A 25,491-nucleotide genomic window follows, 5' to 3' on the forward strand; every position below is an offset into this window, starting at 1 on the left:
ATAGAAAGGAAAAATACATCCCTTAAAGTGTTTATATCAGTTATGTGTGTATGTGCGTTTACATGTAGACATGTGATTATGTATGTGATTGTGTGTGTGCACATTCTGAATTTCAACATACTATATACTTCAAACTATAGGTTGAGGTAAAAAATAAAGTTTGAAAACTACTCATTTTTTTTTTCAGAATGTTGAAGTAAATTACAGATAACATTAACGGTCACACTCAATTGCTCTCTTCTGTAAATCTCTCTTTTTATTCCACCTCAGGGAGGCTTTATCACTTTTTAAGGAACAACAACAACAACAAAAAGAATCAAGATGTATTCTTACAAAAACTCCCCCTCATAACAGGACTTCTGCTTTTGAACACTGAAAATGAAGAGTCAAGTAATACGAGAACTGAAAACTTTTCGAGTGACAACATGTCTTGTACATGTTAATGTAGGGTGATTCATTTTGTAAAACTGGTCACAGAAGAAACCTGACTATAGCAGATTGAGAAGAGAAACTGTGGTGAAGAAGTGGAAATAAGCATAAACCATTCTTTCGAGGAATGTGGCTGTGAAGGCAAGACTTACAACAATAGCTAAAGAGGTCACAGAATGAAAAAGAGGTAGGGATGGTACCTTCCATAATTTTATATGCTTTGATATACAACACAGTTTTGCACACAATAAAAACAAATAAGATGTGAATTTGTGATTTACATACCTAGTTGTCAACATGACATATTTCCAAAACCACCTTCAATTTTACAAACTTATCCTCCACTGCCACACCTCCAGTCTTTGTCTACCCGCCATCTTCTTTATACCAAATGATGGTAACGGTCCTTCCAGCTGGCTAGTAAAACTAACAAATGAACAAACAAATGCATTGGAATCATCCCTGAATTTCCCCTTTTCACTTCTCCCAAGAAATACTGTTTCTGTGCTTGTAAAATATAGGGAGAATCTAACTCCCTCCACTGTGACTACCTTGGTCTGACCCACCCCAGCTCTCCCTGCATTACTGTCACAGGCTCCAAAACTGAAGCCCTGCAGTCTGTTTTCAGGCTACAGTAGCCAGTCTATGCCTTTAGTATGTCATATAATGTCACACATATGCAGAAAACCACCCAAGGACTTCTGACTTCTCTCAGATGGAGGTCAAAATAATTGTGATAGCCTCTATGACTCTGCACCACCTGGGCCCCTTTCCTTGCTGTCTGGCCTCATCTCCTGCTCACCACTTCACCATGTCCACCTCCGTCCTGTTCTTCGAAGGGTTAAGTAAATCCCTCAGAACCGTATACTGCTTACTCTCACCTTTGGGAATTCGCTTCTCCAAAATACTCATAAAGCTAATTCGTTCACTTCCTTCAAGTTTTTGCTCAAATCTCGCTATCTTATCAAAGACCACCTTGACCACTTTACTTAAAAGTGCCCTATCTCCCCAATAACTTTTTGTTTGTTTTATTCTCTGGTATGTTTTAAGGACTTTTGGGATAGTGCCTGGCACATAATAGGTACTGATAAATATTTAATTGCTGAATGACTCTGTGAATGTGCATATTTAGTCTTTTTTGATCCCTTCCACTTTCCAGAAGAACATCACTCTCAGTGTAGTACAGATATGTCTATATGGGTAGTTTGGAATATCTTTATGTTTTAAGATAAACATAATTTTAAGTGCCAAGATGCTAATACAGTGTCAATTGAGAAAGTGTCTTAAAATAATTACTGAGGGCCAAAGGCTATTTCTGGAGAAGAGAATATTCACAGGAAGTGAAATCAATTCTAGTGCAGTAATATACTTCCTCTTCTCCTGCCCCGAAGGACTCTCTGACTCATCTTCATTCAAAGAAACCCACAGATTAAGGAAAATAATTTTGTGTACTACAGTGAAGCTGCAAGACCCAGTCCGTAGGGTACCAGTCACCCTGGGAGGCAATTATATGCTATATTCCAGAATGTGAGTACTTATTACATAATCTAGCTAGGTGGATTTGGAAACGGAAAGTCAATATGCTATTTCCCTGTTCCAACCAAGATTACTGCATTTGCTTAGCATGCCCTATGGATAGTGTAGTCATAAAATTTATCATGCAATTTAGGGCATTTTTTGTGATGAAAAGAACGTACTATTAACAATGACATCAACGTACAAACCAGGCATACCTTACTATGGGTATGGAGACTCCAGTGCAGTAGTGCTATAAAAGGTCCTCATTGTCCCCTCATTTGCTGCACCACTGATTGGTCTGTAGGTCATAGTGGAAGGGCTGAAGTGGTTCAGAAGCATTAAGAGATACTTTGGTTACTTGGAGCTTTGGGCATTTACCAATGTACAAAAAAAGAGCTACATTTTAGCAACCGAACTGGCTGCATGTTCTCCCTTTGCCTTTACATCTCAATTTGCCTAGGATGGCCCCATTCATGTTTATTGTCACAGTGTAATTATTAACTCCCCTTTTATTTTAATTTTTTCAGTTTGCTTTATAAATTATTGCTACAATTTACTTCTTTTCAAAGCCATTTGATATTTCATCCAAATACACAAACGCCACTGGATCATAGGCATACGCGACTTGGTGACGAAAAAGGGAAAGGATGGGGGGTGGGGATTCAAGACCTGCTGTACTAGATTGCACCCGTGTTCTGCAGATTTAACTCCCCACCCAAAGGTACTTAAATAACATGGTCCATTTCTCACCTTGGTTCTGCTAAATCAATGTGGTCTCTGCTAATAATCAGACTCATGTCACTTCCACTTCTTTTTATTTTCTACATGATATTACCAACCATTTATTGTTTTTTTATTTAAATATTTGAGTTTTGTTATAATATGGCCATAGACCTATAAAATCCTCAGCCAGTTTTATGGGTCCTTTTTGGTACTAATCAAACATTATTATAATCAGGAACACTCTTCTATGCTAGATTATTTCCAAAATATATTTTACTTAGTAACTCCTGTGAATAATTAAAAGTAGTTGGCATTTCTTTGCATCAGAAAAATCATTTCTCCGTATCTCAAGTGGACAGGACCAAGGCTTTTTATCATGACTCCTGTATAATTACATATTATTCTCCCACCATTATTTTCCTTCTTTATGATTTTAAGAAATTTACCTTTTTATTCACCTCACTTAATATTTACCTTATTAATCATGTAGATTTTATTAAAATTTTCAGCCACATTACATTCAAATTTATTATTTTAAGATTTATATATCACATGTTTATATGAATTATTTCATTTATGAATTAAATAATTTATATTATAATTATTACTATTATATATTTTTAATAAGACCTGATATAAGTACTTCAGTTTACACATGAGAACATTTACTTTCTTGGCTGCAGGTCATTACTAAATTTATTAATGCGGACCAGTGAGCAAACATGCCTTTCCTGCAGTCCTCTTCATTGAAGAGTCTCTGCAGTCAGACATCTCAGTCGAAGTCTGCCTCCATATATTATACCTTATATGATATTGAACAAATGCATTAACTTATTTTGCTTTAGTGCCCTGTTCTATGAATGTTTTAGAATGGTGCTTGGCTCATAATAAGCACTTTGTAAGTTTGAGTTTGAAAGTATTTAAAAAGGCAAAGTGGTATACTATACTGTGAATGTGGTTAGCAATCTGATGATATGGATTTGAGTCCACATTTGCACTCAATAGCTTTGTAACACTGAGGGTGTTCAGTCCCCCAGAATTTCTTTCTTTTTGCTCTTCTTTCCTCCCTTCCTTCCTCCTTCTTCCTTCCTTCCTTCCTTTCTCTCTCTCTCTCTCTCTCTCTCTCTTTTTCCCCTTCCTTCATTCTTTCCTTCCTCTCTCCCTCCTACCATCCCTCCCTCCCCCATCTTCCTTCCTTCCTCCCTTCACTTTCCTTTTTCTATTTTTTTTTTTTGGTCAGTAAAAGGGAGACAATGATACCTGTGCCAGAGTGAAGTTATGAGACTTGGGATATCTTATTTAAAAATAATTGTTAAGGTTTTAATTTTAGTTTTCTAAGCTTGTGCTCTTAGAATCATAGGAGTTAATGGGAGTTGGAATTTCTTTAATATAATCCTCTGCAAAAAAAAAAACAAACTTCCAATTCCATGGTTTGATGGATCACTGACTCTCTGACCTGAAAGTTGAAAAAAATTCAGCTACTTCCCTCAAAAATCCATTTCAGCAGTGAAAACAGAATTGTCACATAACCAAGTTAGTGATTTTCAAATACTACATTGTGATGTACCAGTGCTCGTAAAATCCGTGTGGTGAATGGCCATCATCAATAACAAACTACAATAGAGGAAAATAATTTTTAAGAACAATATTCAATATAGTAGAGATAAAAATGTTCTTAAAAACTTGTATTTCATACATTTACACATGCATAAATACATACATGCACATGCATATGAATTTATATGTGTGTGTATGTGCACACAACACTATATATGTGTATATATAAATGTGGTAATTGATCATGCCAATGTGTGTTTATATATGTACATGTGGTAGTATGTCCATGTGGTAATTGGTCATGATGGTAAGTGTGTATCTTATGCTATGGGTTGAGGTCAAGTTTTAAGGAGAAGCTTTAGAGTCTATTATCTCTTCTAACTTTTTTTCATGCTGAAATTTCTTTGTTTTCCCCCAATTAAGGAACTAGTCAGTTCTTGGTTCACTGCCTCAGAGGATAGATATAACAAGGTAGAACTCAAAAATAATTTCAGGGTCTTTCTGGGCTTTGTGTTCCAAAAACTGAAGTCCTTAAGACAATTTAGAAGACTGGCATAAAAAGTAAAAGAGGAGAAATTACGCCAGAAATAGTGGGAAGAAATTGGCTTCCAGCCTAAGAGACAGGGGAGGAAGAAAATGGGAAGAAGGTCAATGTCCACTTTTCCTTAGCTTCCCTGAAAAGTAGCAGATATCAGAGAGAAAAGAATGGTCAGTTGAGGCAGATGAAATCATGAGAGAATCACAGAGTCTCAAGGCCCAAAGTGGCACAAAAGTACAGCCACATAGTGGCCACCAAACTCACCACAGATACGGAGATTTCAGTGGTTGCTTGTATATCTAGATATCGCTAAGAACATATGTTCTCTCTCATCTCCTTCAAAACCCTGGTACTACACATGTGCTCCTCGAAATGATATATCCCAGGAAAGACTGATTTAAGATTCCTTCCAGCGTTGCAATATGAGGGCCTGAAATAGAAGCTATGTTGAGTTACGAATAAGAATGTTTATATATATATATATATTCATCACCTGCATTTGAGGACTGAAGGTCTTCTCTGATTTGTGGATTTACAAACTTCTGGTTGTATTTCAAGGATATGTCTGGTTAGTGGCCCTGTGATGAAAGGTAGAAGACAAATGGGTGGTAGAAACAAACAAACAAGCAAACAAATAAACAAAAAACCTTCTGCTTCCCCCCAAATAAGGAATAGTTACTCCTCGTAAGCTACCTGTGGAGTTGTCTAGTCAGATTCTGGACCCAGCTCTGTAAAATCATACCTACCCTCTAGCAATGTATCTCAGACAGGTGTATTCCCAGGTGATGTGCACAAGTGATCATCTTGGGATAGCACAAGCCACGGATGTAACCTTTGTGTATATTAAGAAGCGATATGAGGTTATAGCAATTCAAGTAAAACTAGAGCAAACAACTCATGTGAAGTTTGTCTTCAATACCCTTATAATGTGTTCACTGTACCTTCCTCCTATAATCATTCAGTTTTGCCCAATAACAGGAAGAAGTCTTAGGTAGCTTCGAAGGTTCTAGGCACAGGAAAATTTTCTTCCAAGAAAATACTATCTACTGACCCAAATGATGGTCACTTAGGTCAGCATGCGGTGGTGGTAGATATATCTATAGTTAAATACCAAATTTTGCAGGGGGGTTCCTACCCTCAGGTTTGATAATTCACTAGAAAAACTCAGAGCTCAGTGATAGCTATTTACACATGGTTTATGGTAGGGAAAGGACACAGGTTGAAATTAGCCAAAGGAAGAAATTCAGAGGATAGAGTCCTGGACAGGTCCGAATACTGGGCATCTTGCTGTCCTCCTCTTGTGGCACAACAGCACACACAGAGTACTGCCAACCAGGGAAGCTCTCTGAAGACTTTGATGTCCAGAGCTTTTGTTGGGGGTTGACCACATCTGATACACATGGCTGACTTTTAGTCTCCAGCCCCTTTTGGACATTAGGGAATGGTCATCAGTTTTCCTGAAGGCTGGAACTGATAATGTCTGTCTCAAAGCTCTCATCATAAATCACATCATTAGACTGTCTAGCAGCCAAAGAAAACAGGCAAATAAAGACTTTCCTATCAGACAGGGCATTTGAGGAACCCAGAAATTACCTCTCAGTAGCCAAAGATAATGGCTAAATCTCTCTTCAAGTAAGGTTTGTTCTTCACTGCATAGGGCCACATATGCATTCCTGGTCAGCTGTCCTGAGAACGAGATTCTCTATTGGACTTGAATGAATGACACTGATGAGGAGTAAGCCCACAATGCTTTGGGGAAAACCAATTTTTAATTCTCTTCTCGTTTTGATTGGTTATCCTGACATGCTTCCTCCATGAAAAATGTATTCTAGAAAGATTGCAGAGATCTGGGAGGATATTTTCAATCACTGAATTTAACAAACATGTGTAAACCAAACAATTTGCTAATGCTAAAGTTTCAAAAAACGAATGAAATAAGACCTTAAAATTAAAGAAAATATTTCAGTAAAATAAAAATAGCTAAGTAGATAATTTTAATAGAATGAAATAATGATTGGGATAATTTATATCTGTGGAATCACAAAAGAGGGGAACTTAATATATCCTAAAGATTTAGGAAAATCTTTCCTCAGATGACTCTTGAAGGATTTGCCAAAAAGTGAAAGTAGCAGCAGCAGCGACATGATTAACGGTAATAAAAATAGTTAACAATTATATAGTGTTATTATGTTGGATGCTTTTCCAAACTCTTTGACTAGATTTAGCCATTTAAATTATTCATTTAGGAGAAGTGGCAAAATCTATTAGTGAACGCTGAGGCTTTGCTCTCTTTACATTCATGTCTTAAGGTAAAACTGTCTTGAAAGTTTGTCACTTTTTCTCAAAATGAAGCTAGGGGAGCTTATACACGTCTGATCGAGCCTGCCATTGGCTTGAGATCTTCCTCAGCCCCTGTGTGTGCAGAAGGGTCAGTGTTTGCAGACTTCACTTGCATGTTGTACAACCAGGAGAACCTTCCCTCAGCAAGAGCAAGCCTCCCCGCATTCCTCACTCACTGACTCTCCTCCCTCTCACTATGAGGTCAGAAGCTGTGTTTGGAGACAGTGATGAGTCCTTGGGCCTTTAACTCATCTTACATGCAGTGCTCCCATTGAGGCCACTTAATCCGATTGACGTCAACCAGTGCTCTGGGCACAGACTGTGCCACTCGGAGTCTAGGGGAATCGATCATCCTTCGGCTCATGTGGCCGTGACACCCACAGCCTCCAATTTATCTCAGGGTGGAAGGTTTTTCCTCTTCCTCCCCTTTCCTCTCCCACTTAAAGGACTGTGTATTTTCTTTCTTCACAGACATTGCATACTAGAGCCTGAGCCTCATCACCGGAAAATTCAGACTATCGCTTTGCACTGATAATTAAGGCTTTTGGAATGAAGCTGCTGTGGAGAGCCAGGTAGGGCTGAAAAAGATACCACACATCATCTCAGATGAAACATTCCCTGGGATGTGGCCATGGCGATTCGTAGACATAAATACTTTTTCTGAGGACACGTAATTCTTGGTGTGGAATTTCATTAGCCCCATTAAGGAAGGGAAGGGAGACTCATGAAACATCTGCTCTATTCTGGGCATACCATACACATGATCACATATAAGTTAGTGAGCAACCAGGTGTGATCCCCTGCGTCCTCTTTTCCTGGGGAAATTTGGCAATAACCGGAGACATTGTTATGTATCACACCTGGGCTGTACGTGCTTATGGCATGTAATGGGTAGAGGCCAGTGAGGCTGCTGAAAACTCTGCAATGCATAGGGTAGCACCCTGCAGCAAAGAATTACCCACCCCAAATTCTCAATAGTGCCAATGACAAGAAATGCTGAAAATGACTCTCCTGAAGTCTTACATGGTGGGTGTAATATTCTCAGGTTACAGATGAGGCTACTGGAAACAATAAAATGACTTGAAAGTGGCAGGATTTGAACCCAGACTGATCTATCTGCAAAAACCTCCTACGCCATGCTTTGTTGTACAAGCCTGGGTGGTAAAGGACGTTAGAACTCTGAAAGGCTGGTCTCCGGAGGCATAGCAGTCCCTTTTTAGAATGAATTTTATTTCATAAAAATAGGAAGGCACCTCTCTGGTACTGAATTATGAAAAAGTATTCATTCAGTGAGAACTCCATGGACTATGTAGGCTACATATACAAAAAATAATTTCATTAAATCTAATAACAAGTGCCTGCTCTGGCTACATGTATACTGGATATCAATTATGTATGTATGTATGTATGTATGTGTATATGTATATGTTTTATTCCCCTACCTTTTCCCTCCAAAATACAGACATGAATAAGTCATGATATTGTAAACTACTCGCCCCATTGAATAAAGAAAGGTGGTCAATACAATATACTAAAGTTATATACCTAGGGCTGCAATACGGTGGCTGCTGAATGTCACACTGGAACACTAATTTGTTCTTCACTCATTAAGTCAACAAACAAATATTTATTAAATTCTTGCTATAAAATCAGTACATCTGGCCAGACACAAATCAAATAACTACAATGTCATAAGTGCTGGAACAGAAGTGAGAGCAATGTGGTGTGGTGACAGAATGGAAGAGGCACTTAGCACTTTTTGGGGGGTCCCCTAGAGGGGGTTACATGTAAAGCCAGTGAAGTATTCAGTATGGAGCTCACTAGCAGAAGTAGGAAGTGATGGGGCCAGAGGGGAAAGCAAGAGCCAGACCATGAATCTTGCACACAAAACCTTTGAATTTTATTCTCAGTCAGTCGAAACCAATGAGTTTCAAAATAAGAAGAACTCGTTAGATTTATATCTGAGAAAGATCATTGTATGGCTAGTAAGCATTTAAGGAAGTGGGGGACAGTGAAGGTAGAAAGATACATTTTCAAGCTTGTTGTAGCCAACCAGGCCAAACAAAAACAAAAACAAAAACAAACAAACAAAAAACACGTAAATGCCCGAACTGAGGCAAGGGCAGTGAGCATGGAAAGGAAAGGCCAGAATCAAAGTGGATTTAGAGGTACAATTCATAGGTGTTGGTTGTAGCAGTTGAGAGTGAGAGGATTTCTCCCTTGGGAAATGAGAGTAGAGAAAAAGCAATTAACATTTGGAGAGAGTTACCTTTAACTTACCTATGTTGAGTAAAGAATATTGTGGGCTAACTAAATATCAGAAACTCTACTGGACCCTTTATATGTTAATCATCACAAAAAATCCTGTGATGACTTACTCTTTTCATTTTAAATATGAAGGCTCATAGAAATAAACTGGTAAGTGCCAGAGCCTAAATGTCACTTCAGTTCTGGATATCTTCAAGGCTACATATGTTAACCACATTACAAGACTGCCCCCCTTTGTCAAGCGATGCTCAGTAGGACTAAAAAATTCATATTTGAGCTAGAAATTCAATTCTGGAGATAGTGTTCCTACAAGGAGCAGTTGAGATCTTGGTTAGATATGAAGTAATTGACAGACAGTATTAATTAGGAATCAGTCAGTAAGAAGCAGAGGTACTGAGAACTTACAACAAAGTCCCGGAACCCACTAACATTTAAGATGAGTTCTTCAAGGAAGTTGATCAAAAAGCAGTCAAAGAACTGGCCTGGGAGGCAAAGGGAGGATGGTGTCACAGAGATGTTATAAAGTCTTAGTAGTCAGATGTTTTGCGATAAGAAAATGTCTCATTGTACAGGCATGATTAGGATCTCCATTGGGAAAACCTTAGTCAACGGGCCCCATTTCAGAGGAGGTGACATGGACTTCATCTCTCCTTTCATGCCACTGCAGCCATTCTAATGCAAACCTCATTGATCAGGGGAAATGATGTGGGCAAAGTCACCAACACATTAGAGGCACTCAAAAATGGTACATTGTTTCCCCCATCCGCCGTCCCAGATACTAGAAGTATAGCTCTCACAGCAAGAACTTCAATTTCAAGTTAGTGCTACTATGAAAGTTAATTATTACAATGTTCCTGGTACAGGTGTTGAAATTTTGGTACAGAGAGGTAAAGAACATTTTCTAAAGTTTCAGAGTTAGTAAGTGACCAGCCATGCATTTGAATTCAGGTCTATCTAGCTCCTTCCTCAATTCACAAACTACTCCTTCCTTAAGAAAGTGATATATCCTGAAGAGACATCTGCACCCCCATGTTCGCTGCAGCATTATTTACAACACTCAAGACATGGAAACAGCCTAAGTGTGCATCAGTGAATGAACAGATGTGTGAAATGTGAATATATATATAGAGAGAGAGAGACAGACAGACAGACAGACAGACAGACATATCTGGCATGGAAGGCAAGGGGAGGATGGTGTCATGGTACATATGTATACATATTATTCAGTCATAAAAACAAAGGAAATCCTTCCTTGAGGACATTATGCTAACTAAGTGAAATAAGTCACACAGAAAAAGACAGAAAGAGACAGAAAAACAAATATTATGTAATTTCACTTATATCTAAAAAAAAGAAAACAAACTATGGAAGCCAAACAGATTGGTGTGGTTGCCAGAGGTGGGGGTTTCAGGTGGGGGAACTGGGCGAAGGTGATCCCAAAGGTATCATTTCCAATTATACAATAAATAAGTACTGGTGATGTAATATACAGCATGATCACTATAATTAATAATATTGTTTTCCATATTTGAAAGTTGCCAAGAGAGATATTAAAAGTTATCATAAGGAAAATGTTAAATACATAAGGTGACAGATATTGATTGATTATTTCATAATATGTGCATATATCAAAGTATGTTATATACCTTAAACTTCTACAATGTTATATGTCAATTATATCTCAGTAGAACTGGAAAAAGTTGGAAAAATGACTTAATTTAACTTTCAAAACAGGGACCATTAGGTAGAAGAAACCACTGGTGCTGCCAAGGGTTTAGAGGCCCAGTCACACCCTTCCATCCCTCCATCACGGTCCCAAAGTCCAAACCCTAGTTCTGAGTGGGACTGGACTCCTTCTCTTGGTTTGAGATCAGTGATTCTCGACCTCAGCATGATTGACATTGAGCTAGCTAATTCTTGGGGAAAGGGGGAAAGGGACTGTCCTGTGCCTTGTAGAACTCTTAAAAGCATCCCTGGCCTCGAGCTACCAAATGTAAGAAGTACTGTCCCCCACCCACCCACCCATGCCCACCTGTTGTGAACGAATGATGAATAGGTTTCCAGACTTTGCCAAGTGATCCTTAGGGGACAAAATACCCCCTGGTTAAGATCCACAGGTTTAAATGAATGGCATTCCCACGCCAAGAATCAGTATACAGCCTGAACTCTATGCTTGTGACCTCTCTTCCTATAGACTGCATCTGCATGTCCCCAGACCCTTGTCTACTCTCTCTCCGCCCATTCCAGCTATCCAGCCATCCATGTGCCCTTCATTCAAGGGGAGCCACTTCAGGGGCTGCATCAGAGATCTAGAGCCCCGATTTGAGCTGAAGCCTATTCCTGACCTGGAGACCATTGCTGTGAAAACGAGCTTCCGTGACTGTGTAGCATTTGGGTGGAAAGGGCCTCGTACATCACTTTGTTGTTTTGCAGGCCTTTGAGCGTGCTACTGGGAATGACAGGGAGTGTGACTCATCCTGCTGTACTGCTGCAATATTAAAGAAAATAAATAACGGCACTGAGAAGGCATTGAGTGAGGAAATGAGGCACTGGTGCGTGAGGCAGAGGTGATCCCACTGCACTGAATCTAAGTGAATATCACCCAATTACTGGGAAGCAGAACTTAAGGGAACTGCCCAATCACAGTTTTCTGAATGAACTGCAGAGCGAACAGTCAGATGGTAGTGAATTCCCCAGGCAAGCTTTTTCCTCTGGACTCCCTTTCTGAATAACAAGGAAGTACATGCCATTGGGTTGTCATAGTTTGTTCTCTGTCTTAAGTAATAATGGTAATAACCAGACCTTATGTTTGTGCAGTGTTTCCTGGTTTCCACAGCACTTTCTCATAAGTCATGTCATTCCACTCACAAAGCAATTCTGCGGACACCCAGCCAAGAGGAAAACAGTGCTCTGGAAGGGGAGTTTCCACAGGCTTGAGGCAGCAGAGCATCCTTGTGAGCGCGGGCTCTGGCATCTGAGGATCCGGGTAAGAATAATAGCATAACCAAGAAAATATACTTAAAAGATAAAAATTAGAAGGCAAAAAAAGAATAACAGCTGAGACCAGCTGAGACCAGCTCTAGAACCATAACCTTAAACTGTCAAACTTCAATGTTCTCATCTGTACAAGAGGGATAATAGCATCGGTACAAGGTAGTCAAACAAATCAGACCTGTGATTGGTGAGCACAATATGTATCTCACTATGGGCAAGAAGCTCTTAATAATCATGAAAGAAGCTTTAACTCAGGATGATCTAAAATTTTGGAAGTATTAATAATATTTTGTGCTGTGTTACTAGTCAAGAGTGAAAACTAGAGACCAGGGTTTGAATCTCAGTTCTGCTACTTGAAACTGTAAATTCAAATAAGTTTTTAACCTCTCTATGTTTTAGTTTCCTCATCCATAAAATGGGTGCCTCGAAGATTAATTGGTATAGTACATGAATCACACTGTCTCACTGTTTGAGTCATCAGCATTTGGTTACATCCTGTTTCAGGCTTTGATGCCTATTTTCATCTTATTTTCACCTCAACTAATGAGATTACTCAGAATTGATGTTAAGCACTATATTACTTGAGGTAAATAACACTGGCTGCTATTACAGATAAATCCCCAGATCTCAGCGCCTTGACATAAATAAATGTCCTGCTCACATTATATTCCAAGGCATGTAGTCAGGTGTGTGGATGTTGGGGTTTACTTCACGCAGACAGGTAGACACCAAAGTTCCTTCCATGCAATGTCTCTGTCCTCCTCTGGGTCCTCAGATTTCTTTCGTTTTGGCAGCTGAGAAAAGCATGGGCACCCGGCATGAGAATTTCTAAAGGTCTAGACTGGAAGTTGAACACATTGTTTTTGCTCTCATTCCGTTGTACAGAACTTAAACATATGCTGCATCTTATGTAAAGAAATCTGGAAAATGGAGTCTAGTCTTCCATGTGCCCAAGAAAAAAAGGGTTCATATACTAGAGAACACCAGAGATCTCTGCCACAAATTTGGGTTCAAGGGGGTCTTTGCATCCCAGGAACAGACTTTGCAAAGGGAGTGCTGCTCTGCTGACAATGGCTGGTGTGCTATGTGGCTCTCCAAGCCCTTCCTGCATAGGTCTCCTTCTCCCATGACCACGTGAGCAGTGCTTTATACTCCTGCAGCAGGACTGGGCCTGCTTCTGAATGGGGTGCATATGAAACTAATCTTCCCCCTGAACTGAAACAACTTTCTTGGCATCTTCCAGGTGTTTAAGAGCTCAACTGAGGGCATGAGCCATGACATAGAAATCCAGCGACTTGCTCAAGACAGTTCTTATGCTTTCAGAGGTTGAAAGTTAGAGCAATGGGTCTACCTTGTCACATGTACAAGGTCAAGGTAGCAAAAAGTGGGCAAAGGGAAGTAAGCTGAAAGTCCAAAAAAGCAAGAGAAAAGACAGGGAAGCTAAATGCAAGTTTAGAGCCAGGAGAAGATATACAAACACAGCAGAAAACTAAAAAACTGAGAACCAGGTACCTGAAAAGTACTGACATCAAAAGAGTGTGAAAGTGTGTGTGAGGGAAGCCCAGAAATGAAGAAAAAGAGCAAGCACAGTATAGAAAAGACGAGTAAGGACATTGGTTTTGTAATTTTTCATGTCTGAGTTCAAGTCCAGAGCTCAAATCCTGCTAACTATGTGACTGAGCAAGGTTCTTAGTATCTTTGGAGCTGTTCTTCCATCAGTAAACTTGGAGAACATAATAAATATTTATCTCTCAGAATTGCTGTGAGGAAACATACATAAGAGTGTACTACCAGTGAGGTTTCCAATCCTGGGTGCATCTCATACTCACCTGATGATTTTTTTTTTATTACATACATGCCTAAGTTCTATTCTTGGAGATTCTTACTCAGCACCTCTTCCTTGAGTCTTTGCATAGGTGGGTTTACAAAGCCTCATAGGTGATTCTAATCACCACGACCCCATTTTCTCAGTGGACACCTGGCCAGATTTTATGATTCACAGTTCAGAACCTGTTTTGCTATTATACCATGGTATCTGATTTAGAAAGACTCCTGAGATTCCGTATTTAAATTTCCAATAAAAGTACTCATATGTCTGCCTTATAGCTGCTTTAGAGTTTATTTATTTATTTTTATTGAGAAAAGGCTAGATGAAATTGACATCAATCAGCCGCAAATTCCAAAAGTCAATAATGTCAAAATACTCCCCAGTGCCCTCAGTCACAGTTTAATACTGCTTTTCAAAAGTGCTTAATTTCTGAATTATCTCAGAGGTGAACAAACTTTTGTAGCAAAAGGCTACAAAAGGCTACAAAAGGTAAATGGTTCGATCTTTGCATGTCATGCAGCCCTGTTGCAACGATTCGGTTCTGCTATTGTGGTGTGAAACTAGCCATAGACGATATGCAAATGCAGGGGTATGGCTGCGTTCCAGTAAATCGTTATTTATCAACACTGCATCTGAATTTGGTGTGATGTTCACGTGAAATAAAATATTATACTTCATTTGATTTTTTCATTGCTTTAAACTTAAAAACAATTCTTAGCTAACGGGGTGATGCAAAAGAACATTCTTGCAGGTCAGATTTGGCCCAAAGGCCATAGTTTTCCAACCCATGCAAGCAAGCAGAGGATCCTGTATTTCAACATGCATCAAAATCATGTAGAGGGCTGGTTAAAATCCAGACTGTGGGCGCCACCCCCATAGTTTGTCACTCAGCAAGTCTGTGATGTTCATTTCTAACACACTCCCATGTGATGCTCATGCTGCTGGTCCTGGGATTATATTTTGAGAATCATTGTTCCAAAGGAAGGTCCAGACTACTTGTTCTTCAGAGAATCTCACTTAAATATTATTTCTTCTTCTGGAGTGCTGAAAAACTGTTCGGTAGTGTGCATCTTAGCTTATACCCTTTATGAAATAACTGAAATAAAGATATTTTCTCTTGCTTTAAAGGCATGGCTAAATTGTACTAGTTCAACTTTTACTGGTTAAAAAAAGAATAGGCTTCAGAGCAAAATCAGCCAAAGCTTGAATCTTGGCTACCTCCCTCATTGCACAACCTTGATTAAGAACTTACCTTCTCTGTATCTCAGTTGCCCTGTGTGTAAAATAAAGGTAAATAATACCTTTGTCACAGAATTGTTGTGAGGATTAAATGCATGACAAAAGCATTTAGAACAGTGCCTGGCCCACAGTAAACATTCAATAAGTGTTAGTTACTATTGTGTCTAGAGGTAAGTTATAACAGTTGAGATGTTTCAATAAGAATATCCTACTTGAAGGTTCACACAGCAGTGAGCCCAGGGTACATTTGTAAGTAATCAGCTGTTTTAAGTCTACAGTAATGCAAAGGGCCATAAAAAATGTTTACCCTGAACATTTTTTTAAAGCAAATGTCACCCAATGCTCAAGAAACCATTCAAAATAAAATTAATAAGGTACCCACGGGATAGTTAAATTTAAAGCTTTAACTTTACTATCAATCCTTCAAGATAAATAAGACACAGAATGCATATTTAGATTAAGTCCGTTGACTTCATTTACTCATCAAGTGATTATTGAATATCATGTGGCAGGTTAGTGAATGAAGCGCTATTGATGAAGCAGAACAGCCAATGAGACGGTTGTGACCAGTGTACTTGGTGAAGACACACATCAAGGAAATAATCACTCAGATCATCTACACCTGTAACAGGTATGAAGAAGTTCAAAGTATTATGAAGAGATATTATTGCACAAATTATTCTATGGAGAGGTGAGGGTCATAGGGAAGTCCTTCCTGAGCAAGGCATATCTAAGCTGAGACTTGCTATCTAGTTAGAATTTCAGAGACATTCAGTAAAACAATGACTGCAGTCTCAAAGGGTCTAACAGAAGTCTCTGGAGAATAATTTTCTATCTGAATGATAGGCACAGAAAAAGGAATCATGTATCCTCTCCATCAAAACTGGTATCAACGTCAGACAAGGGTCTGATCTTCAAAATATATAATGAACTCACATGAGTCCACTCCAGAAAGACAAACAACTCAATTAAAAAATGGGCAAAGGACTTGAACAGATACTTCTCCAGGGAAGACATACAGAGGGCTCAGAGATATAAGAAAAGATGCTCTGCATCACTAGCCATCAGAGAGATGCAAATTAAAACCACAATGAGGTACCATCTCACACCAGTCAGAGTGGCCAACATAAACAAATCAACAAACAAATGTTGGAGAAGATGCAGAGAAAAGGGAACCCTAATATATTGTTGGTGGGAATGCAGACTGGTACGGCCAGTGTGGAAAACAGTATGGAATTTCCTCAGAAAACTAAAAATGGAACTGCCCTTTGACCCAGCAATTCTGCTGCTGGAATTATATCCTAAGAACCCTGAAACACCAATCCAAAAGAACCTATGCACTCCAATGTTCATAGCAGCACAATTGACAATAGCCAAGTGCTGGAAGCAACCTAAGTGCCCATCAGCAAATGAGTGGATCCAAAAACTATGGTACATTTACCTGATGGAATTCTATGCAGCAGAGAGAAAGAAGGAGCTTATACCCTTTGCAACAGCATGGATGGAACTGGAGAGCATTATGCTAAGTGAAATAAGCCAGATGGTGAGGGACACATACCATATGATCTCACCTTTAACTGGAATATAATCAACAAAAGAAAAAAACAAACAAAATATAACCAGAGACATTGAAATTAAGAACAATCTAACAATAGCCAGAGGGTAGTGGGGAGGGGATAGTGGGGAGAGGGGTTTTCAGGAACTACTACAAAGGACACATGGACAAAACCAAGGGGGAGGGTGGAGGCAGGGGAGGGACGTGGATTTGGCTGGGGTAGGGTGGAGGTATGGGGAGAAAATGCAGACAACTGTAATTGAACAACAATAAAAAAATTGAATATTAAAAAAATAAAAAATAAACTGTATCAAGAAATCTATAGTTAGAGGAAGCGAACAGAAGGAAGAGCTGTCAAAGACACATATTTTTTTTTAATTTTCATTGAAAATTATCTCACCCACTAAGGACATTTCTAATAATTGTAATGCTTGGGGTGAGGCTGATAGGCAAATTCTGAACATATATCCATTTCTGTGAATCATTTTGAGCCATACATTTCACCCAGTAACTAATCCTAGACTGTGTCCTAATAAGGTGTTAGGAAATGTCCATAAATGCTACAAATGCTATGGATTTCTTTACGCATTTTTCCGCAATGTGATAGAATATACAGAAAGAATCAACAGAGAAATAGCTGTGCCTAAACTTAGCCTTCTTCCCTTGTAGAATACTGACCTGAGGAACTTAGTTTATAGGTATATAACAGGCACATTAATGGTTTCCCAAAGATGTTCCCCCCTAGCCCCTGGAATCCGTGAATATGTTTGTTACATGAAAGATGGGGATTATGGCTGTACATGGAATTACATTTGCTTGTCAACTGACTTCTGAGCGACTATCCTGGATTATTTGGGCATGCCCCACTATGGAAGAGAGAGGCGGAAGAGTCCGTGTCAGGGGGGTGTGTTTTGAGAAGGACTCAGCTACCATTGCTGGGTTTAAAGATGTGGAGGAGGTCATGAGCCAAGGGGTGCTAACAGACTCTAGAATCTAAACAGACAGGAGACTGGATACTCTCTCAGAGCCTTCAGAAGGGACAGGAGCCCTGATGACACTGATTTTAGTCCAGGGCAATTCATTTCAGACTTCTGGCCTCTAGAACTACAAGATGATAAATTTGCATTTTTAAGATGCTAAATTGGTGATCATTATAACAACAATCAGAAACTCATACAACACGTCTTCCACATCAAGTGTCTAAATAAACTAAGCATACCAGATTTTTGAGGGAATAAATATTTCCTTTTATTTAAAAAATATATCCTTGGGAAAATGTCAAGGGTCACTCTAACCTGTTGCTCTGACTTTTGGCAATCAGTGATCCACTAATCTGAGCCCATCGGGTTGGCTTTCTCCTCCAGACCCATCAGAAGAAATATTTCGTTTACCTATATAAAGGCAAACACAGGGAGAATGATTTCTTTCCCAGTGTCTCATACTAGTAGACACTAAAAATGTGTTAAGTATATGGGATTATTAAACTGCTCTTTGACATCTAATTGGGCATATATAAAAACAGGTATCTCTAAATTATCAATCTAAAATAAAACTCCTGATCCTTGACCAACCTTGCTTCTTTCCTAATTTTCTACAACTTACCTCAGGCCTAGACCCAAGAATCAAGCTTGCTCCTTCTTCCCTTTCACCTCATCATAAATTGTTGTATTACTTTTAAAAATGTATTGTCAAGAACAAACTATGTGCCAGGCATTGTTTTGGCTCTACATGGAATCATGATCAAGTCCATTGGTCTTATCCTCAAAAAAATGTGAACCTAAGCACTTATTACCTCTGCCTTCATGACACCTTATCCAAAGTACAACCTATCTCAATGGGAACCTTGAAATAGCTTTCTAACGTATGTCCTGATCCTATTTGTATTTTTAGTGAAATTCTTTTATTTTATTATTTCCACCTTTCAAAGAATCATTTTATTATTATCAGAAAGTAATTTTATTTCATTTTTAAATTAAATCTATTAGGGTGATGTTGATTAATAAAATTATATAGGTTTCAAATATATGGTGACATAAGAGGTTTTGACTCTGACTAATCCTATTCTTTATTACAATCATGTTCTGCACAATTTGTCCCCTCTTGTTTCTGGCCTCATCTGTTACTATTCTCTCCATTGTTTATACCCCACCATTCACACTGGCTTCCTCTTATGCCTTGACCATTATTTGTATTTTCTGACCTAAGGACCTTTGCACTTCGCCCTTTACCCTTGTTGTTTCCTCACCCAAAGATGCTTTTTATTAAAAAAAAAAAAAAAAAAGATCTTCACAGAACTTAAAGCACTTTCAATTTGTAGCACTTTATGAACACAGTAATTTAAAACATGGGATGTCATGATTGGTAGCTCCCAAATGAAATTAGCGGAGCAAGGGAGAGGTATTTCTCTAAAGCAATGGGTTCGGGGTTACCAGGGGAAGGGAGAAAGAGTTCTTTGACAACCTAAACCAGCAGATGTCTATTGCAACTAGAAGATAGGAAGCCCTGACCAGAAATGTACTGACAAAACTAAACTACAGAGTAAAGAGAGGCAGGATTAACAGTTTAAGAACAAGAATGCAGTCAGTTGCCAGGTGACAATGATATCCGAAGAAGAGGAAGTGAAAAATCAGTGAAGTGTTGATAGGACAAGTACCACTGGAATTTGTAATTGGCCATAATGAATGAAGGGTATAACCTAGCAAATACTTCCATTTATGGTGCTTATAGATTTTTATTACACACTTATTTACCTTGCTGTTAATAGGAAACAAACAAAACTTACGGCATGAGGAGATCCGAGAATTTTCTGATAGAGATGGAAAGGCCACATGGAATCTTACACGCTAATTGTAACTCTTTGCATCTGGATCTGTGAGGAAAAGCAAACCCTTTGCACACAGGGGGAGGACCCACTGAGTCATGGGCCCCCTGGCCTGTCCCATCTGCCTCCAACCTGAGAATTAACAACTGTTCTTAAACAGTTAAGAGACCATAAAAAAGAAGGTGGCTCATGGAAGGTGGGATAAATTTAATTAGTGCCTCTACCAATAAAAAAATTAAGTGGTCTAATTATTGAACTGTGTTTCAAATTTAATGTTGTTTTTATCATATAAATTATGGAGATGAAGGTAAAAATCTGTAACCATTTGAAGATATCAATATGGTTCCATAGGAAAAGCTCATATGAGATAAAATTTCAAGTCAAGACTGATAAAAGTATGTACTGGATGACTCTTGGATCCATTGCCATACTCTCTCAGCCTATATCACTTTATTCCAGCCTTCGCCGTGGAATCCAGATTCTCACAGGTGTAAACTAATGGCACCTCACCGCAACTGCACGATGTCCCTCTCACTTTCTGCTTCCAGGCTCCAGTTTGCCCCTTGGATGCATTTAAAAACAACATGGTAGTCATGGGTCAACCTTAGACTGGTGAGAAATAGAATCCAGTGGACTACCTGCCCCTTCGAACTCTCCAGTAGACAATTCTGAGGTGCATGCTACAGGCCTCCTCAGAGAATTCCAGCAGAACTGAGCCCCAGTTGCCCCCAACAGGACCAGCTTGTAACTGACTCTTTCTATCATCTTTCCCTCCTTTCCTGTTGCTCATTTCCTGATACCCTACTCTTGTTCTTTGGCATCGTCTGGCAGAATAAACTACATCCAAAAAGCTCTGGTTTCCAGCAGTGTTTTTAAGGAGAACCTAAAATAAGACAATGTGAGAAAAATGCTGTAAGTATAAATCGCACAAATGAGTTCAGGGAGGGTAAGAGCCAGAACAAATGAAGTTTGCACGCTAAAGCAAAAACCTAGTAAAAATGCTGACTTTGGAGTTAGGATCTGGTCCGTGAAGTGAGAGGTCCACCACTTGGTGAAGATGGTTCAACTTGAAGAGATTACCGTGGAAAGGTAAACTTAATTCGTTTCAACTTTATTATGAGAAACTATAATACATTGCTCGGAGACATGCAAACAAGAGCAAACTACTTAACTTGTGTTAGCCTCATGCTTTTATTCTATGGAAAATGTAAGTAATGATAGTACCTAAGCTGGTTATATAACATAAGATATATAATGTATCTTATAATATATCTTATATCATAATGGTTATGATAAGGACCAAATGAGTTAATAAGAAGTAATGATAAATCTACCTAATTTGATTGTTATAAGGACCAAATGAGGTAATGCCTGTAAATCAGTACTGTATTTTGAAAACATAAGGGCCAATTTCCTCTCCCTGATGGAATGAGAAACACCTTACATTATATTCTGATTCATCAATGTCCACCCTGAAAAGAGATAGGGATTCTTCCTACCAAAGTAAATTCAGTAACTACCAGTTAGTTATCAGAAGGTCACCTCACTGATCAAGAATTTTTTAGGATACCCTTCTCTTAAAACTGTTTTTTACTTCTCCTGTTAATACTATTACAAATTGTATATCCATATGAGTTTACTCATATTTGTACTTCTGGTATCTGGCTAGTCCCAACCTAAGTACTCAGTAAATATTTATTGAAGCATAAATAATTTGCTATCTGTGAAGGATATAACAATTAGTATAAGGGAATAATTGACAGCTATAATGATATGGGAAATCTCCCAGCAGATGTGGCCTCCCTGGTGGCACCAGTTGACAGTAGGAAAGACAGAGATTAATGTAGTTTGCTAGATCTGACACTAGGTTGACATCGTGTCACTGGGAGTACACAACAGGATATCTTAAGCTTGACTAGAAGAGCAAGCATATGCAATCCCAACATATTGGTATGCTAAAGAGTAGGCAAGCATCAAGTTTGCATATTCCTATAATATATAGCACATTTCAAGAAGGCCAAGAGTTGTAACTCTGACACTAAGATCACTACTTGGAATTCTAAAATATTCTGCAATAAAATGGGATGCAGAGTCTCACAAAATAGAACTTGGCCAAAAATCTAACATATGCAGGCTTTTATGAGTAACGGCGATTGTATCATGCAGGAACCAAAGGCAGTCTCCAGCACAGGGTTAGGAAGGTCAGGTCACAGAGGCAGAACGACAAACTCTGAAGAACACTGTTAGCTTTCAAAGCCTTGGCAGAGCATAGCTTCTTCTGTTTCCATTCAAATACCCTGTTTGGCAAGTCCCTCAGCAAAACCCTTTGTAAATGAGAATATATTAAGAGAGTAATGTTACCACTCAAACTTAAAGGCCTGGATATTTTCCATTAGAATATGAAAAGTCAACTTTCCATTAAAATCTCAATATCACTAATGCTTAATTTTGGAGAAATCACTAACGGGAAAACTACCACATGAATATAATAGGCAGATGTCTCAACTGATGAAAGCACAGGAGAAAATGGTGTAACATACAACCGGTAAACTTGGTGTCGAACTTTAACTAACTCTAGAGCAGATTGTTAAACACATGCAGTAAGAAGGGAAGATATCAGCATCACTAGGAAACGATATGTGAAAACACACGAAACCACATACTCCTCACACACACACACACACACAAGCAACCACTGCCTAGGAACATCACTGTGTAAATCTAGAGTATGCTGGTATTATTCTGGATGGTCTGGGTTATGTTGTGGTGAAAAGTAATCCCCTTAAATAAACTTGGTTTATTTCTCACTCATGTTTAATGTTCTTGGTCAGTCAGTTGGAAGGGGTCCCTGTTCCACATGGGACCCATTCAGGGACTCATGTATTGGGATGTTCTGCACTGGAGCAATAAAAAAGGAAGATGATAAATTGTTCAACAGAGCCCTGCACCACTTCTGCGTACATTGCATTGCCCAAAGCAAGGCACATGCCATGCCGAATTTCAAGGGAATGAAAGAGTGCAATTCTAACCACAATCTAACCGTAAAAATACAGGGGCTGATTGCTTACCCAATCTGGAGATTAAGAATTCAGTCTCCAGAGACAGTGCCTGGTTTCAAATTGTGGCTCTCACAGTTGCTCCTATGTATCCTTGGGTAACTTTACCTTGCTCTAATTTGTTCTTCTCACCTCAAAAGTAGAAACAATAATAACATATGGCTTATTTGATTGTACTGCTGTTTCATATATTTATGAAAAATACTTATTGAGTAACATTTTAAGCCAAGAATATACTATTCTGGGTGCTTCAATATGTCCATGAACAACACAGGCAAAGAAACCTGCCTTTAGGGATCATATATTCTCCAGAGGAAAAACAAAAATGAACTGGGAAAGCTAAATAAGTAAATTGGAATGCTAAGGTAGAATTTTAGGTACTGTAAAGACTTTGGCTTTACTGTGAGCAGATGGGGGCCACCGGAGGTTTTTCCCATGGGAGTGACATTATCTAAGTCACCTATTAAAACTATCTTTCAGGCCCTCATTCATTCTCTCATTCTGTGTCTTTATCTCTCTTCCTCTCTAAAATCAATAAACATATCCTCAGTATGAATTAAAAATAAATCAGTCAGGCTCCTGTTGGAAAAGAGACTCTAGTGGCACAATGGTTGGAGCAAGGAGATCCCAGAGGAGGCTGCTGCAGTGATCCAGGGTGGGTGGGCCAGTGTGGTGGTGGTGGGCATTCTGAGAAACACGTCCAGCACAAAGAAGATCCAGAAAATTTGCATGCTTGATATATTTTGATAGACATAGTTTGGAATATGTTACGAAAGTAGAGCACATGATAGATTACATATGGAGTATAAGAGAAGAGAAGCATCATTTAGGACTATCAGGATTTTTTTTTAAATTTATTGTTATTCTGTTACAGTTGTCTCACCTTTTTCCCCCTTGCTCACCCCAACCCTGTCCCCCTCACTCTCACAGTCAATCCCCACCATTGTCTGTGCCCATGAATCCTCTATACATGTTCCAGGGCTTGCCTCTTCCTCTTCTTTCTCTTGTTATCCATCTCCCCACTCCCCTCTGGTCACTGTCAGTTTGTTCTTTATATCTAAGTCTCTGGTTCTATTTTGCTCATTTGTTTGTTTTGTTGATTTATAGGTGAGATCATATGGTATTTGTCTTTCACTGCCTGGCTTACTTCACTTAGCATAATACTCTCCCTTTCTATCCATGCTGTCACGAAGGGTAGGAACTCTTCTCTTTCTGCTGCATAGTATTCCATTGTGTAAATGTACCATGGCTTTTTGGTCCACTCATTTACTGATGGGCACTTAGGCTGTTCCCAGCACTTGGTTATTGTAAATAGTGCTGTGATGAACATTGGGGTGCATAGGTTCTTTTGAATTGGTGTTTCAGGATTCTTAGGGTATAGTTCCAGCAGTGGTATCACTGGATGGAAAGGCAGTACAAGGTTTTTTAAAAGGAGCCATTAGCTACAATGGGGAAGGCAGTCCAGTGTGGGGTATATCTAGTTTGAAATGCCTACTAGGCATCAAAGAAGAGATGCTGAGTAGGAAGGTGATGCATTTTACATAGTTGAGGAGAGTACCTGTAACTGGAAAAGCAAACATGGATGTTCTTGTAGAAATGCATTCAAACTCCTAAAACTCAAATACCAAGAAAGTGAGTATTTTTGGTTTTAAGAGTTTGTAAATGGGAATGCCTTAAAATAATGCTACAGTTATCACTATTATATTCCTTGAAGAGTCAACTGTTTCAAAATTATTAGTTTTTTTCAGATTATGGTCCTGCTGTCATAGCAATTAAATTCCTTTAAAAAGGGGACTTAACAAAACTACTCAAAAGATTGTGTGGAAAGCAATCAACAGTGAAATAATTTTGGACATTTAAGCTTACTACTAACAGAGAGAGAGTTTGAGGGTCATGGCCCTGTGGCCTCCTGATAGTACACAAACTGGATGACCAACCACTAAGCATGGAACTGGGTTAAGAGAGGACAGTGAAATAAAAGTACCATAATAGATGGCCCCCAAACAGATTATATATCAATGTTTATATCTATATCAACTTGATACATTAAAAAGCAATACACTGCAAACTAAAGTGGGAAGGAAAATCTTATCAGTCCACAGATTGTGTTGGAAAATTCGGTTATCCTAAATTATTAGAATATTACATCCTTACCTCAGGTTTTACACCAAATAAATTTCAAATGGCTTAGAGTTACAAAAAAAGTTAAAATAAAACACTAAAAGTTTTAAATGAATATCCATCTACATTTTGGTTAGAATAGAGATGCCTATTCTTTGCACACAAGCAATAAAACATAATAAAATATTAAACATTTAACTACATAAAACTTTAAAGTTACTGCATGTCATATATCTTATTTTTGCCAAAAGTGACTGTGAAACCTGGAAATATATTTCAAAAGATATGACCAGGTGTAAAAATCATTAATATATTAATACTCATGCAAATCATTAAGAAAATAAAAACTAATTAATAGGAAATTGGGAAAAGATAAGAATGGATAACTCATAGAATTAGAAATACAAAAGCCTCTTTTACCATGAAATATATTAAAATTAGGTATTAAAACTTCCTAATAAGCAAAAAAATGCAAATTTTAAGAATAGCCAAGAATTTTTAAGA

The 25,491-nt window shown here is 38.6% G+C and overlaps 1 long non-coding RNA gene across 1 annotated transcript in view; it reads right to left on the bottom strand.

Annotated features, from left to right (window-relative positions):
* Window positions 1–277: 277 nt before the first annotated feature.
* The window catches only part of LOC139440957 (uncharacterized), a 238,155-nt gene continuing 212,941 nt past the window's right edge, over window positions 278–25,491 (bottom strand). The window contains exons 3-5 of the long non-coding RNA XR_011651280.1: window positions 5,259–5,343; window positions 2,163–2,266; window positions 278–855 (exon numbers count right to left, since the gene is read on the bottom strand). This is a non-coding gene — a long non-coding RNA (uncharacterized lncRNA). The remainder of the gene's footprint in view (window positions 856–2,162; window positions 2,267–5,258; window positions 5,344–25,491) is intronic.

This window comes from Desmodus rotundus, chromosome 5, assembly GCF_022682495.2.
Source record: "Desmodus rotundus isolate HL8 chromosome 5, HLdesRot8A.1, whole genome shotgun sequence".
Taxonomy (NCBI): domain Eukaryota; kingdom Metazoa; phylum Chordata; class Mammalia; order Chiroptera; family Phyllostomidae; genus Desmodus; species Desmodus rotundus.